Source organism: Falco cherrug, chromosome 1, assembly GCF_023634085.1.
Source record: "Falco cherrug isolate bFalChe1 chromosome 1, bFalChe1.pri, whole genome shotgun sequence".
NCBI classification, from domain to species: domain Eukaryota; kingdom Metazoa; phylum Chordata; class Aves; order Falconiformes; family Falconidae; genus Falco; species Falco cherrug.
The window spans coordinates 49,464,907-49,481,402 of record NC_073697.1 but is presented as its reverse complement, the minus strand read 5'-3'; the positions used below and the strand labels follow the sequence as shown (position 1 = coordinate 49,481,402).

Sequence of the window (16,496 nt, the reverse complement as noted above, 5' to 3'; positions counted from 1 at the left end):
TGGAAGTTGTGTTCCCTGCTGCGTCCCAGAGCCTGGCCCTCCCTGCAGCTGCTGAGGCTTCCTCTGCTGCATAGACGGCAAGGAGAGCAGAGATGCCAGGGAGCGAGGTGGCTATGCAGCTTAGTAAAAGGTTAATCCTTGACCCTTGTGGGCAATGGTGGGCAAGGTGGCTGTGCCTCCCTCGGCAAGGAGCCACAGCTGTGAATCCAGCTGTGAAGCACAGTGCCCAAGTGAGCCTTGGCTCGGGGAGCAAGAACAAGAAGCTAATAAATCACGATGCACACAGGAAATATTTACTTGGCAAGGAGAAAACTTGCACCAAGTCATCACCCAGGTTAAAAGGGAAGAGGCTTTGTGCAGGGCAGGAGAGGGCCATCAGGCTTGCCGGCACGTACTTCCTTCTTGCTGGAGCTGTTCCACTTTGTATAAATAATTAAATCATCTTCAGGGCAAGGACTTGACCCTGCATCTCTCGCATCCCAGGCGAGCACCCAAACAACTGGGCAATAGAATCAATCTCTTGTTTTTCTCTCCCCGGCCCAATGAATATTTAATCACCTGTACAAAGTGAAGCAGCTCCAACAGGAGGGAGTGAAAGCCAGGCACCTTGCAAAAAAGCTCTGCAGCTCAACAGCCCATCTACTTTTCCAGCAGCATTTGAGTCCCCACGGGCAAAAGCCCTTGGTATGTGAGAGAGGGGGTTGTGCTGACTGGATGCTCCCTGCTAGCAGAGTCCTGAGATGGTGGGAGGCAGCTCCTGTCTTCTCACCTTTCCCATCTCTAACTGATAGCCACCTACACATTTTCTTTTACAGCTGACAATATTGATGGCCACTCTTGGTATATTTGCCTAATGATTAGACATGGTCATCTAGGAAGAAGACGACCCAGGCAGAACCTGCATCTCCCAGGAGACCATGCGGCTGCCAGGGCACGTGCTGCAGCTTCTCAAGTTGGTGAGAAAGTCAAACAGATGACGTTGGATAAGTGGGAAAGATCATGTGCCCACTGATGGGAGCTTACATCTTGGGAAGTTCTTGTCTCCCACATGGCTACTGCTTCCACACCCAGTTCCTTACTTTATGCACTGACAGAAACAAAACACAACCCAACACATCACAGCAGTAAAAAGCATAAAAACCAGCTGCAGGGAATAAGAATGCAAAGAATAAGGTCATTCTACCCAAGGCACATTTTGTTTTTGTTGGGTTTTTTTTGGTTTTGTTTTTGTTTTTTTTTATAATTCCACAGGAAACTAGGCCATCCAGTAAGGTTTTTACAGCTAATGCAGATTTTTAAAAGAAAGTGCAACTGAAGGGTTTTTACAAAATGTGCTGAGCCAGAAAAGATACTACTCAGGTATTTCTGTAGCCTATCAAGGCCAAAGTTGGATGTGACGTGCCCTTTAGGAAGAATCAGTCCTAGCCTCACATGGTCCTGAACTGTCTCAGCAAGTATTTTCTTAGCATTTTTTTCCTTATAAGAGACACAAATAAGTAAAGAGTTATTTTTAGAGTATAAGACTATAATTAAACTGTCATTTGCTGCTGCACCAGAAATCCAATGTGATTGCACAGGAAAAAGTGAGGAAGTTCTTTAACCTATTTAACATAGATAATCACCTATAAATTCTCCATTCTACCAGCACATTGCTGCATTTTTCCCAACAAACTTTCTTTTGGGAAGTTTGGGTATCTATCGACACCTCAAAATAAGACAAGTCAGAACATTATGTATTTTTTTTTTTTTTTAAAGAGACATTTAGTCTTGAGATGGCAGCTTTTCTGTAACTTCACAATGTAATTGCAGAGCTGTGTATTTTATTTTCAAAGTTTTGGGTGTTTTTAAACTTTTCTGTTAAAAAATATTTTAAAACCCCCAACATTTCTTAGACATCTTTTGCTTCTGATAAAATCTAATGGTGATCAGGAGGGATGTTTGTGTTAAGTCTGGGCTATATATTTAGGTGTCTGAGTTAGATGTGAGTCTCCCCATAGGTAAAAAATTAAGAGATTTAAGACCCTCCAGGCAGCAGTCCAGCACAGGGGCTTCCGTGTCACCCTCTGGAGGTGCCCGATTCTGCCACTTACAAGACATGCCCTGTTGACTTAATGTCCCAGGTGGGCTGTGATCATATAGCTTTCTTCTCTCTGAACTCCCCAGTCCTGGCCATAGGCTGCAGACATGGTGCTGAGAGACATCCCACTCCCTGCTCCTCCACTCCCACCTCAGACACTACAAACTCATCTCTGTTGTTTACACTGTCTTGCTCAATAGCAAAATTAATTCCTACCTGCTGCAGAATGAAGATTAAGTCTGGGGAGTCAGTGATGGGAAAGCACTACCACAACAGGAGGATCACCTCTTTGGTCAGCCATACTGGCAGATGGAGGTGCAAGTGCAGGTGCAGGTAGTCCTTCTGACTTCAGGAAAGGGCAATTTGTTAAGCCCAGTCTTGCATTGCTTGTAACAAATTAATTTATCACTTGGTTTTACCATTTTGGGCCAAACTTGCTGAGCCATGGTTTTTACCCTTTTTTCCTGCAGCCAGACTCAGTCCTGCTTGCCGGAGCTTATTGGCAGAGAGGATAGAAGGGAAGAGATGAGTCAAGAAGAATCAGATCAAGAGGGTAATTTGGCTGGGAGCATTTTCTGCTCCTTTCCGTTTTCTAGCTGCAGAATGAGTTACATTTGCCAAGTGTGTTTAACCTTGGAGAAGGGCTGCGAGAGCCTGGAAATGCAAATGGTATTGCAAGCACTGCCGGGGATGGGAGACATACGGCTAAAGTATCACTTCAGCCACAGCCCTGCAGCACTGTGCAATGTACATACTAATCTCCAGGAAACCTGCCTGGCTGGAGAAGGACTCGGGCTTTCCCCGTCATCCCTGGTTCACATTGCACAGGATTCCTCAGCCATGCTTAGGGCATGGATCTGGCAGGCTGTAGCTGGGAAAACTATTTTATGCCTTTACCTGTGTGCTGTTTGCATACTGAATTAGCAAGAAGGCTTTTGAACTTGGCTAGTTTCAGTCACCCTCCGATCTCATCTTCTCTATTTCTGAACTCCTGGTCTGCAAGCTAAGATCCACGGCAAACGATTCACCATCCTTCTGTCACGCTGATCCTATTGCTTGGCAGGAGTTTCCAGAGCAAATCTTCCTAATGCTAATGCTGAGTCAAGCACAAGGGCTAGATTTAACCACATGTTATTTAACATTGCATTGCTTTGGCTTCAAAAGGCACTTTAAGGCATTGCTCATGATGCCGGTGATACCATGCCAGTTCAGTCAGGTCTGTGAGCAATGCAACTGTATTGTCCCAGTGCTCCAAAGTACCCTTCAGAAGTAGTCTTTATGATGGGTTGTTACAGATAACATCAATTCCAAAATGTTATGTGCCACAAGGACATCAACAAGATGATAACTCTTGAAAAATCAGCAGTCAAATCGTGCTTGAGTTCAGAGAGAGCTAGGCTTTACAGGTGAAGCTGGAGATGCACCCTGATGCTTGGCGGCATGAGGTTGGCACGTCCAGAGCATGAATGGTGTGTTGCACACACTTTCCCAGGCATGTCATACCAAGGCAGTGTGGCAGGGAAGCCTGGAACTTGCAAGGGTGTTGAACACCAAGTAGATCAGCAGAGCTGGACACCAGCCTGGGAGGCAGACACAGCCAGGTCACAGCAATAGCATATATCTTCTCCTTATTCACTCATTTATATTTATATTTCTCTCCCCTCTGGGCCTGTGCCCTGTCCTCCTTTGGCTTTTTTCTTTATCTTGAGTTTCTCCTCCTGTCCTATATCCAGCTTTCCCCAACAACAGTCAGAGCCTAAACCTCTCTCCTTATGCTTCTGCTTCCCACAGATGATACAAACCCATGTAAACAGATGGCTGTGTGGGTTTTCACACGTTTTCCGTATATCTACACATTGATTCAAAGAGACATGTTGCACACCCTTTGCTCTTCCCTCCTACCAGAGTGACACAGAGTGAAAGCAGAGCTCCTGAGGAGCCCTTAGTCCTGCTGTGCTCCATAAAATCACACGTAGCAAGCCCTCCCGTTGCTCACTGGGTTGGGGCCACTCATCTGGTGTTGTAAAATCTGCGGAGGAAATATGTGCTTCTCAGTAATGTGAAGAAAAGCCACTCAGCAGTTCCCATATTATATATATATATTACTTCAAGCAATGCAGATGCATGTCCTTGTTTAGAAAAGTCACACTTATTTCAGCAGTTGCTGCCAGGAGAGAACAGGGCTGCAGAAGGGGTGCCATGTAAATATGGTGAGAAGGGAGTTTTAATTTGCAAGGCTGCTCTGGCACACAGGAACAGGATATTGGTGTCATTGTTGGGGGGGGAAACAAATAATGCAGTTTGGGTTTGCCTTGTGTCATCTTTCAGCTAGAGAAAAGAAAGACTAAAATTCTCCCTCACTGAGATGTCAATACCACATATCTGCTAAGATCATTTGTATGTTTTTGCTCTCACGCAGCTCTTTTGTTCACGAAAGCTAACAAAATTTGTGATTTTTTTTTTTTTTTGTTGTTGTTGCTGTCAGGGACAAAAATCTGGCTGAATCAGCACGGGCGGGTGCAGGGCACAGTGGCTTTGCCTGAAAGACGATTCACACAGCCAGCGCATTCGGGTGGGTTAAGCCCCAGCTCCGATGCGCCCTCTGTGTGGATAAAATAACACTTCGAGTGAGCCGTTCTAGAAAATGAAAGAACTAATTGCTGGGGTTAGAAGAATTCAGCCAGTCTCAAGCCATTAGGATCACGGAATTGGAGCAAAGCTGCCAGGGCTTTACCACGCTTAAGACCTAACCTTAGGTTGCTCTTCGATCACACGACCACAGCTCTAACATTCGCAGGCGAACATGCCCTCCATGCCCCGGCAGCGCTTCCCTCCGTGGATGCAGTGATGAGCGCAAGGAATGCCAATTCCACAGTACTCCTGATCGCCAGCAGGATAGGGACAGACAGGCCTGGTGGTTTAATTTGCCCTTTTTTTTTTTTTTTTTTTTTTTTAGAGGAATAAAAACAACAAAAAGACAATCTAGTCTGTCGTGAGATTTCTGACTGATTGTGGAGTAATTTGGGCAGAATGGAATAGAGCCTGCTCAGTGGCTCATGAACAGCACTTATCCGTACTCCATTATTTTCCTTTTAGTTTGCTTTACAAATTAGAAAAGGGCACCAGTGTCAAATTCTTGATGCAAGCCTCTGTGTGAAATGATAAGCTAAATCCTAAATTGGGGTCAAAGCTGTTCATGGGGTTCCTGCTGCTAATAAAAACACTTTTCTTTGTTCCTGCCTGCTAAGATTGCCTGCCCCATTTATAAACAAGATCTTATCCCAAAAGAGATACCTCTACGCAGAAGTTAGGGAAAAGTACCCTGCTTACACTAGAATGTGTCCTTAAAAATATACTATGTTTTGGAAGGAAAAAAGGTAGCATCATTGCATTAAGAGTAATGCATTTATACTAGCTAAAATCCTGGTTTTGTCTGCACATAGCATCTCAGGGTATTTTTCTGAGTGGTTCACAATGTGAACAATAATTGGCAGCATCATGAAATTATGTTCCAATGACTCGTCATTTGTGAAACCTCCCTTTAATTTCAGTTCAAAGATAGGCTGATGAGTTTCCCCCCCCACAGGTTTCTTTTTTGACACTCCTTTCTGAGTCCAAAATCAAAATAAAAAAGCAAGCCTGTAGTGATTTAGAACACAGAGCTCTGGCTGATGTGACATAAAAGCTGACATCACCACACCCTGCTGAGGGATGATACAGCACCTGAAGAGCGATGTCCTACCTGGGCATGAGATTTCATGGGTCCAAAGCTGGGTGGGAATGACTCAGGGGAGTTTTGGTGTCCCTCCCTTGAGGAACAACAGCGTCTGCAAGAGTGAGGTGGTCAACTGTTTGGGTCAGTTACAATTTTATCCTGAAAATTATTTCTTTAAAATGACCTGATCTTAACAATTCCATACCCCTTTCAAAGCCACAGTGCCTGAATCTGGCTTTTTAAGTGAGCTACTGACCTTGCTGTAGCTTGTGCAGCTGTGTAGTACTTTGTGTCAGATCCTCACTGCCATCAGACTTAGACACCAGCAGTCACTGTGACTCTGCCTTGCCTGGTTCTGTCCCCTCTGCTGCCACTGTAAATGGTTTGGAACCTGCTTCCTGCAATCAAATGTATTCTTGAATATTGCAGAAAGTGACTCTTCAAACTTACATTTTCTTTCATTTCCTGTGAGAAAGAAAATCAATTTACCTGTAAATACAAGAAATGCCATTAATACCAGTTGGGGTTAGACAGCTCAAAGCGGTCACAGGAGCTTGAAGTTTTTGGAAACTGAAGTATTTGTTCTTCTTTTTCCTTTTTTCTTTATCTTTCTGCTGACCCTTGGTAACTACCATGAGATGAATTAAAGCAGTCAGTTTGAAATGGCTGGAAATGGGTATAAATTGGAACTGTCTTTGTTGAGAAGTAGCATGAGATGGGATCAAGGCTAGCAGCAAGGGAGGTTTTCGAAGGGCACTACAATGTATAGCAAACCAGCTGTGCGCTTGCATGTGTGCGCTTAAAACTCCTACCAGTAAAGCAGAACCCACAAGCAGAGATGCGAAATCAAACCAAGGAAGACTGTTTTCTTTTGTTCTCTTTTTAGAAACCCTTTTTCTATTTAGATTTACAGTAGTAATAGGTCAGACAAGTCAAAATTTGCATGTATTTATAATGAATTACGCAAATATGATGATAAGAAGCAGTGCTCTCCTGCAGGGCTCAGTGATGGTAACCCTCATCAGCCTTCCCTTGCTACAGCCTGAGCACTTGCCCAAACACACATACAGGGAGAGGCAGGGTAAGGATAAAGCTGAAAGATGTTTGTGTGTCTGCCCTGGGAGCAGCTGAAGGGCTTGAAAGATGAGAAAACAGGAGAGGTAAGGTCTACCTGGAAAAAAAAAATCAGAAAGATCACAGAAACAGGGGCTGCAGTCCTCTGCCTGTCTGCTCGGAGGGACATGATGTGCTCCAAAGACAATATACTCCAGAGAAAATTATTGATTTTACTCAAACCAGGCTTGTGAAACATTTGCCTGGTAAAATAATCCAGCAACACAAACAGCTCAAAGAAAGGCTAGGCATTTCTGCGTGATCTGCCCAAAGACAGCTAAAGCTTGTCCCCAGCTCTGGCATCTCGGGAACTCACAGGCATCTCAAAAAGGTCTGTTTTACCCAACTTCTCTTCAAGGAAGTCCCAGATTAATTCACCAGAGGGAATTTTTCACAGCCTTTGCAAGTGTTGCTGTCAAAACTAGCCACGAAGCAATCTTGTTGAGTAAACAGCCCATTTTCTCTCCTGTTGTACACCCCCCACCCCCCCGCAGAGCCCCAGTCTGAGCAAGCACGGGAAGGTGGGGAGGGGGGCTGGGGAAGAAAAGCCCAGCAGAGCCCACACAGCCAGTCCTCCCTGAACAGCTTGCGTTTCTTCACAAGTGAAATTCCTCTGCCTCCAGAGGCTGAAGGTGCCCTGCAGCAGTGCTGCCTACTGTGCTGAAATCCCCATGGGACGAGGAGCTTGGGGACGCGGGGCTCGGAGAAGGAGAGTTGCTTGCTTTTAGCCATGTCCCCTTGCAACAGCCTTTCCCATGTCCTGCCCTCCCTGCTCACCTCCGCTCTGCTGAGGCTCGGGCTAGGCGTGATTTGTTTCAAAGGCTGGGTTTAATGGCTTTTAATACTAGTTAAGTGGACGGGCTGAGACGCTAGTTTCGAAATGCCTGGAGGAGAGAAAGAATTCTGTATTTCCTGTTATTTGTCTTGCTTCACATAATCCCATTTTTTAGTGAACAGATGGAATATTTTTGGTTTGCTGAACATTTTGTCATCACTATTCAGCACCAACTAACCTGCCAAATGCTCTTGAAAAACACAGTTATTGCAGTCTCTGGTCCTTGGTTTTACAAGAGCAAATTTCCTCCTTGGTTCCCATGAACCAAAAGAACTATTTCTTTGATTCCCACCCCCACCCCCCACCCCCCTGCCTGAAGATCTAAAGACTATTCTCCATTGGTCTCAGTGGCAAAATCTCATTCAAAGTAAGACAGATGTTATTCTGCCAGAGCAGAAAAACTCTTGGATGAAACCAGTAGGGATTGAAATTTCCATTCAGGGAACCCTACCCCTGGTTTGCCAAAAGTGACTGACAGCTGAGGACAACTGTGATTATATTTCCACCACCCCACCCCCCAGTTGGAGGTGGTGCGCTTAAATGAGGAAGTACAAGGAGTTTTAGGTCAGGGACTCTTCTCAGTCTATCACACCTCTGCAAACTTCACTCATTTGCTTTCTGCCCTGCTGAAGCCAAGCTCGTGCTTGACTGAGGCACAGTTTCTATAGGGCAGACATACCTCTTGTAGAAAGGCAGGCTGTCTTCAATCAAGAACATAAAAGATAGACCTCACATGGCTGCCTTTGGTAGGACATTCCCCTGTTGAATTACCATGATGGCTAAAACCTGGATTTTTTGCAATTCGAGTTTATCTGGCTTCATTTTCAGTTGCCAGACATTTTTTGTTTGTTTGTTATTCTTTTCATACTCTTTTTTTTCCTTTCCCTGTTTTCTACCGCCTTCTACTTTCCAGAAATCTTTAAATTGTAAAAAGCAACTCTGGATACAGGATTTTTTTTATTGATTTCATTACCCTACATACAGATACAAAACACCCCCTGATTTTTATTCACTGCTGCTTGGTTAAAAGCGATAACACCTCTCTCATGCATTTGGGTAGGATTTACACCACCCGTGTTCTTTAGAAAATCTGACTATGGTTTGCTACTAGCCTCTAGTTCATCTCTCAGACTGAAACAACAGCAACAGAAAAGACTCCTTTACATTTTTTTACTGCATTGTGACCCTTACAGTGGTTGTCCATATGTTTGTTACCTCTATGTCTGGACTGAACTTGCCTGAATTTGAGACTGTGAAACCAGCAGAAAGTTGCAGAGTGACTGTCAGTTTGTTTTGCACCTGTCATCTCTGATATCCTTGAGAAAGGAAAGAGTATGAGCATGGCTGCAAAACAAAGTAAAGACAAATAATATTTTCATATGCATGTTTCCACTGGAGAAATTTGCTCTAGTGAACAGCAGAGGAAGTTAGAAGAAATTTTATTTCTAGCATTGCCACTATGTGGGATCAGAAATACTTTGCACTTTTGCAGCACTTTACTAGCAGAATTTCCTTATAATATGTCCCGCTCCTTTTCCTGATTTCCAGTTAGAAAATGCTCTTATGGATCTTAGACTGTGAATCGAATAAACATCTCTAGAGGCACACTGGAGTGAGTGTGACTGGGCTTCTACCCTGTTAGTACTACAAGGGGAAGCTCTCTCAGGAAGGAATTTTAAATGTACCGACCCCTACCACCATGGTAGTGAGTCATGTCTCACTTTGGATATTATGGGTCCTGGAAAAGACTTCCCCAAGCTTCAGGATGGACAAAGGGAAGAATTCGCTTTGAGGGACCCTGATACAATGACAATTATTTACAGTAAAAAAAAAAATAAAAATCATAGAATACCATGTTGGAAGCAACCTCGTGAATCATCTGGTCCAACATCATGTTCATAAAGAATTTTTATACTTTTTCTGGTAAATTACATTTTTCTCTTAATTTTCTCAGTCATTAGAATCCAAGACAAACAGTCCTGTCCACTGCTCCTCAAGGAAGAAAAGTGGTAAGACAATTCAGGGACTCTATGTCTGATTTATGAATACTGATTCAGTGAATTTCTGGATTTGTTTTATTATGAGTATGCATAGCATTCCTGCATAACTGAGATCCAGCCTGTGATGGCAGACCCATGCCATGTAAGTCCCTGACCAGGAACAGCAGAAAATTGTTAAACCTGTATACATTCACACAGGCAGGAGTGTTTAGAGATCATGGTGTTCCTCACTAGCAAAAGGCAAGCTTGTCAGTAGGGATTGGGATTTCAAGGTTAGAGGTCCCTATGCAGCAACACCAAGAAAAAACCAGCCTAAATGCCAAGAGGAAGGACACACAAGAAAAGAAAATTTCAGGCAAGAAAATTAAAAAAAGAGAATCAGTTTTTGTGGAAGAGACTATTGGTGACTGTTGGACCAGGCAAGGTCAACGAAAGACCACTTAGGTCAGTTGAAACACCAAGATTAGGAAAAAAATATTCAGGAGGGCAATGTTACATCACCAAAAAACCTGAATTAACCTTGAAAAATCTGCAGGTGGTGAAAAAACTGAGGAAGAGAAATGCTCTTTCCTCTTCTGTTGCTGAACATTATGTGTTTGTTCTCTCTACTGCCCAGATTCAGTATCTACAGTATTTAAAAGAGCTGGAAACCCAGGTGTGTCTGCCACAACCAGGGCACTGAAGAGAACACCAGCCTTGAAAAGCTCAAAAAAATCAGAAGCTTAGGGAAAGAGCAATAGAGAAAAAGCCCATGTCCAGGGAAAAACAACAAAGTGAATTTGCAGGTATATGTTGAAAATTTATGCAGAAAGTTTAAGGTGTGTTGACTTCACTGTGTGTAAGCCCAATGCATCAGTGCACCAAATGTCTGCCCGGAAGCCAAGCTACCCTTAGGTGTATTATCCTTATGGATAAGCTATTGATAATCTGCAGTACCAGATTTTTTCCAATGTACTTATCTTCTTTCATCAAACTCCTGAAGTTTCTTAGAAACCCTGATTGCCCAGTGCTTCTGCTGAGAAAAAATAAAAACCTTCTGAGCACTTTCAGGTATTTGATTTGGAGCTAGTCTTCTATCTTTTGCAGTTCAGCATAGAAAGTACCAGATGATTTTTTATGAAGTGATGCAGTCAATCAGTTTTAAAGACAGAAGGGCCATTATTGTAATCCTACCTACTGCAGAGCACAGACCCAAAGAATTCATCCAGTAATTCAGAATTCCAGTATATCTGAACACATCTTAGTAAAAATCTTCTGTCCCAAAAGTCAAGAGCTTTAAATTTTAGCATGTCTAAATCTGGTTATTGCCCAGCTGAAAGCTGACCAAGTTACTTAATGAAAGATTTAATCAGGTCAAAAACATGAATTTTAAAAAAAAATTAATGCAGGAGAATTTCCAGTGTTCCTATACATTAAACAGGAAAAAATTGGATTTTTTGTGATAGAATTTTTATTTTCATATTTCAGTTAATATTAGCATTTAACTTTTAAGTAGTAAAATTACATAATTATATTACTCTAAATTACTGGAAGAATGTTTTGTTCAACCTAGGCTATTCGGGGAAGATTAAAAAAGATAAAAATTATATATTCCGATTTAGGTCAAAAACAATTTTCAGATACTTTGAAATCCTCATGAGAAAGAATCCTAGCATTTTTGAACTAGCTCCAGTTAGAAGAGATTTTTGCTTTGAAATTTGTATTTCTACTTCTGAAATTCTCTTTTAAATAAGCATTTGTGCAGTATTTCTAGTATAAAAGCACCGGGTAGTTTGTATGTTTCTTGTTATTGCCGTTGCTATAACATTGATTGCAGCTGCATTAGTGGAATATTTTCTAAGCCTAAATTTAATCTTACTTCTACCACCATAAGTACATTGACAAGAGATAAGAATTAATGAATCAGTATGCTCATAGGCAACACCGATGGCTTCAAACAAAAAGAATTAGTGTGTGGTTTTTTATGAAGATCAGACTCCACAGACAGATGAACAACTCCCTGAAAGTTCAGTCTGGCGATGTGCAACAATAGTCCCAAGGACCAAAGGAATTTTACTGCTTCTTTTGTAGAGCTGTGGAACACAGGCTTCCTGAAAACAAGAAGCAAATCAGCAGACTGTACATCTTGATGCTGTTACTGACCATTTCTTTGGAAAAAACTGTCAGAAACTCCATGCATCCCGGCTGCAACACAGGCGAAAAGAAAGCCACAAAACCGTTTAAATCCCACTTTGACTCACAGTCACAGAAGTTCAGAAAACTAAGGTAAATTATGGTTTTCTCTAAATTATTTTAATACGATAATATATTTTTTTAATGACTAATGTAAATTACTAGTCATACCGCATCAGGGGAAATTAACTCTATTTTCTCTTTTATTTAATTAATTCTAGACTTGATGATCTTAAAGGTCTTTTCCAACTTAAATGATTCTATGATCCTATAAATGTCTTTGACCTGCATTGCTTTCTATGCGTTCATTTGTATACCTGGGTAGTAGTTATGGTGTAAATACCTTGTTGAAGATTGATATAGTTATAAACAGGTTACAACAACTGTATTTAACTGGCACTCCTAAGCTGTCATCTTCTTGGAGCAAAAGGAAAGAAAACTGGATAAATTTCAGTGTGACAACACTTACATTAAATAAGGCAATGTGAGATAGAGCTTTTTCAGGAAGTACAAGTCAAAAGGAAGCACAAGAAATCACTTAAAATTTAAGTGACATTTATATTAATCTTTTTCCTCTCTGGTCCACTTTGACAGATTGCTGTTGTCCTGTTGAACAACCCTTAACTCTGATTTATGGGCAGGAAGAAGAAAACTGCCTGAGACCTTATGTTGCTACAGAAACCAGATTTGTTTCTTCTAAGACAAGTAAATGCAAACACAAAGATGAAGGGAGGGGATTAAAATTTCACCTTCTGCCTCTCATTGTGCCTTTCATTCATCAGCCACCACTGGAGAAATGAGTCCAACCCATAACCTGACCAGTCACCCCAAACCTGCCACGCACGTACTAGTTTTAGCTAGTGCAGCTGGTCTGCACTAGCAGCGCCGCTGGCAGACACAGACCAGTGCCAGCTGACTGGACAGCAAATCGAAAGGTAACAAAACAAAAACCAAAAAACCCCAAGCCCAAACTCATATAACACTAAGGAGCAAAAAACCCATAAAGACAAGAGAAAAGCAAAGACTGTGCGTGTTGTCAGGATGCAGCCAAAGCCAGGGACAACAGGACACCTTTTCTTTCATCTCCTCTCTCTCTGCCTTTGCTGCCTTCAGAGTTGGGATGAGGTGGGGGCATCAGTCAGCTGGCAGCCAGAAAGCAGGGAGAGACCAGCAGATGTGATGTGAGGGTCTGCTTCTAGTACACACACACACACCCACAACTTGTTTTGCTTAATCCTATGCTTAACTTTAAGTGAATAAGTGAAAGCAAATGGAGTTTGGCTCTATGGAAAATTATTCATGCCATTTCCCTTGCTCTACTTCTTTATAAAACTTTTGAAAATGTAAAGCCATCCAAATGATGGAAAAAGCACTGTTCCCTGTGACTTTCACAAGTTACTCAAGGGCCTTTGCCGGTCCCTGTGACCATCACAAAACCAGCTTTTCAGCAGTTGATGTGGGCTCTTTGTCACCCTACAGTCTTTTTCCTGGAGAAAGACGCTTTAAGCTCGCCCTTCTGCTCTTCTCCTGCTAAGTCTGTGTCTGTAACACTCCATGGTTTTCAAACCACTGTCTTAATTTAATCCCATAGCTGTCAAGGGGACAATAACTTTTAAAAGGAAGCCAACAGCCAACCAAACATGGCTAAATAAAACTGGTGATCACCAGCAATACAGCCTTTTTGATTCCTGTGAGCCAATACCTGGTGAAGGGCTGGCAGGTAGGGAAGATCTACAGACCAGCTATTTCTTATTCTGCTTTTCACCTTACTATTTCACAGAAGAAACACTTTTCTCCTGCCACAGGTTGTCTAAGGGCAGCACACTGTGCCCAGGCAGCTGCCCCCAGTGCTGTCCCCAGACGTCCCTCACTCTCCAGGGCCAGCTGGAAACACCAGCCTGCAAACAGCCAACAGCACAAGGGGTTTTGTTCTCCATGGGATCCCAGTGCCAGCTCTAAAAGCCAAGGTCTTCTACATCTCCACTGCAATGGTAACGAACCTTCCTGGTGCCAACACCAAGAGCCTTTCGGTCTGCTGGGGTGGGACCTTTCTTGGGGTGAAATGGAGGGAGTTCTGCTCCCATGCCCATTACTGAATTCTCCACAGAAACTGCAGGCAAGGATGCCAATTAACGCTAATTGGGATTTTTTTTTTTTTTAATATGTGGACACGTGTCCATTAGGAACTCGATTGATAGACTGAGACAAGTGACTCATTTTTCTGTTGCCATGAAGTAACCATTGTACCACTTTGGGTTCTTTAAAAGGAAAATATAGCAGACCTCACCTGCTCCCATTAAAGCCAAAGAGTTTTGCCACCACTGAAGGAGAGAATGGACACTTGACCTAGGGGTAAGTATTGCATTGCCTTGCAGAGTTTTTATCCAGGAAGAACACCTTGCTGGATAAAAATATAGTCAGAGATATTGCTAGTGTTGTTAGCAACACCTTGTGCTTTCTTTCTAAATACTCTTCAATTTTTTTTCTTGATGCTCAATTTAAGAAGACCCAATGTGAGCTTTATGTAACTACTAAACCTGGCTTTCAATTTATTTTGAATTCTTCCTAAACACTTTCCAAACACCTAACATGAGATGCACAGTGAGCTGAAGATTAAATGAGTATACGGGCTTCTCTGGTGGAAAAACACTAGGTTTGGCCACAGGAGGAAGCTGACAGCTCCATTACAGACTCGTCAGTAATCAGCTGTATATAAAGAGGACACCAGCATCTGGGTCTCCTGTCCAGCATGAGGCAGTGAAGGAAGAAACACAGACACCACACAACAAAGGTGAGGGACCCCAAATAGAATTTTCAGCTGCTCTTCCAGAGAAGCAGGTAGTCAGCCTAAGGCATCATTCCTGAACAACTCTCTTGGCAGGGAAACTGCTTTTGAAAAACGCTGCTCATTTGTTTTTTCTTTCCCTGACCCATGGCCCTAATGTGTGGATCATATGCAAAGGCAAGATCAGAGATGACAGAACAGTTTTGCTCTCAGATACAGTCAGGTAGCTGAATAAATTCAGCTCAGTGAGTTTTGGCATTTAAGGAGCAACAGCTGGAAAATTCCTTTTAGCACTTTTTTGACATAAATCAGTTGAAAAACAGGAGGGTTTTCTTTCAGGGCAATCAGCTGCACTAGTGTCCCTGGTCAAGCCCTGGCTCTCCCTGGTGTAGAGCACAGAGCCCAGCCTGCCTGGGAGAGCTGCGGAGACAAATCTCACCCTTGAGTTTTCTTGAGCATTTTGGTCAGCAGAAGTGAGGCAAGGCTTTGGAAAAAAAAAAAAAATCCACCTTTTGCTTTTGTAATTCTCTTTTTGTCAATAAAAAATTTTGATTTGTCAGTCAAAAAATGATTTTGACTAACTATAATATTATGTACAGAAATCTAAGAATTATTATTTGAGTCTTGTTTAATACCACCCCTGAACAAAGGCTGAAATCCCCTAAGAAAAGCAGCAGAGTTTGGTGGACTGGAGACAGAACCAAGAGTGCTAACAACAGCGCCTAGTGGGATTAGAAGCAATCCAAGAATCCAGAGCTAGTTTTTGCTTCCTGGCTTGGTACCCCTCATCAGCAGAAGGGCTGCTAGTAGAAAACAAACTATCTATCTGCTAAATTCCCACAGGCATCCAGGCACAAGAAAGTATAGTGGCATTTCTCCACCCTTTGCCTTGCCTAACCCTGTTCCAACTACTGAAGGCTGATCCTCGTAGACTTCCGCAGTGGTTTACCCTCTAGAGAGTCCTCTCCACAGCCTGGTAGAATGAAACATCTCCCTGCATGGCTCTGATCTTTTCAGGCCATATTGATCCTCTCTAAACCTGGATTCTTAGGATGCCAAGTGCCAAAGGCTTTCCACAAGATATAAACGTTACCTCAGTGTTCCTCTTATGAGCCTGCTGATCATGAAATGACTCAATGATTCAAAGACTGTGAGCCCAATTATTTGAAATTATAAATGTCTGCATAATAATAAATGAAATTTATTAAGCTTGCATCCTTGTACGGTAGTGCCTTTCTAACAGATGGAGCACTGCTTTGCTACATACACTGAAGCAGAGGAAGAGCATGCAGAGTGCTCAGCTACTAGAAAGGTTTTGCGCACAGAAGAGATTTCCAAAGTGGGCATTTTTCTTTCTCTCATACATTAAAAAAATCCCACCTGTTTTTTTCTTACATGTACTACCGGGTCAGTGACTTTGCAACATACATTATACTGTATTGCTGATGAACTTAAGAAACAACGCTGACTGTAAGGTTCCTGGTAAATCATCTATTAGAATAGACCTTTTCTTACCATTTACACTTGCACTAACTCTTGATCTGCTGTTGCTAATACTGTATTGTTGTTCCTAGTTACACAGGATGTAATCTTGCCAAACCAGTCGTCTTTTCTGTAGATGATTCAGGCAAGTGTTTATTTCATATATAAGGATGCAGCATGTTAAAGGTTGTTTGCTTCCTGAAATGGATGGTTTCTCATCCTGGCTGAGTCACCGCGCCTCCTAAAATAACGTCTTCTTTAGGCCTGGGCAGAGCGTGCAGCTGCTGTGGGCAGGCTAAAGGGCTCACCCTCAGCCC

At 42.6% G+C, this 16,496-nt stretch overlaps 1 long non-coding RNA gene across 2 annotated transcripts in view; it reads right to left on the bottom strand.

The window, feature by feature from the left end:
• Nucleotides 1-16,496, bottom strand: part of LOC114017879 (uncharacterized) — a 42,013-nt gene that overhangs the window by 20,421 nt on the left and 5,096 nt on the right. For both annotated transcript variants that reach the window (XR_003563178.2, XR_003563177.2), the window contains exon 2: nt 6,049-6,190. This is a non-coding gene — a long non-coding RNA (uncharacterized LOC114017879). The remainder of the gene's footprint in view (nt 1-6,048; nt 6,191-16,496) is intronic.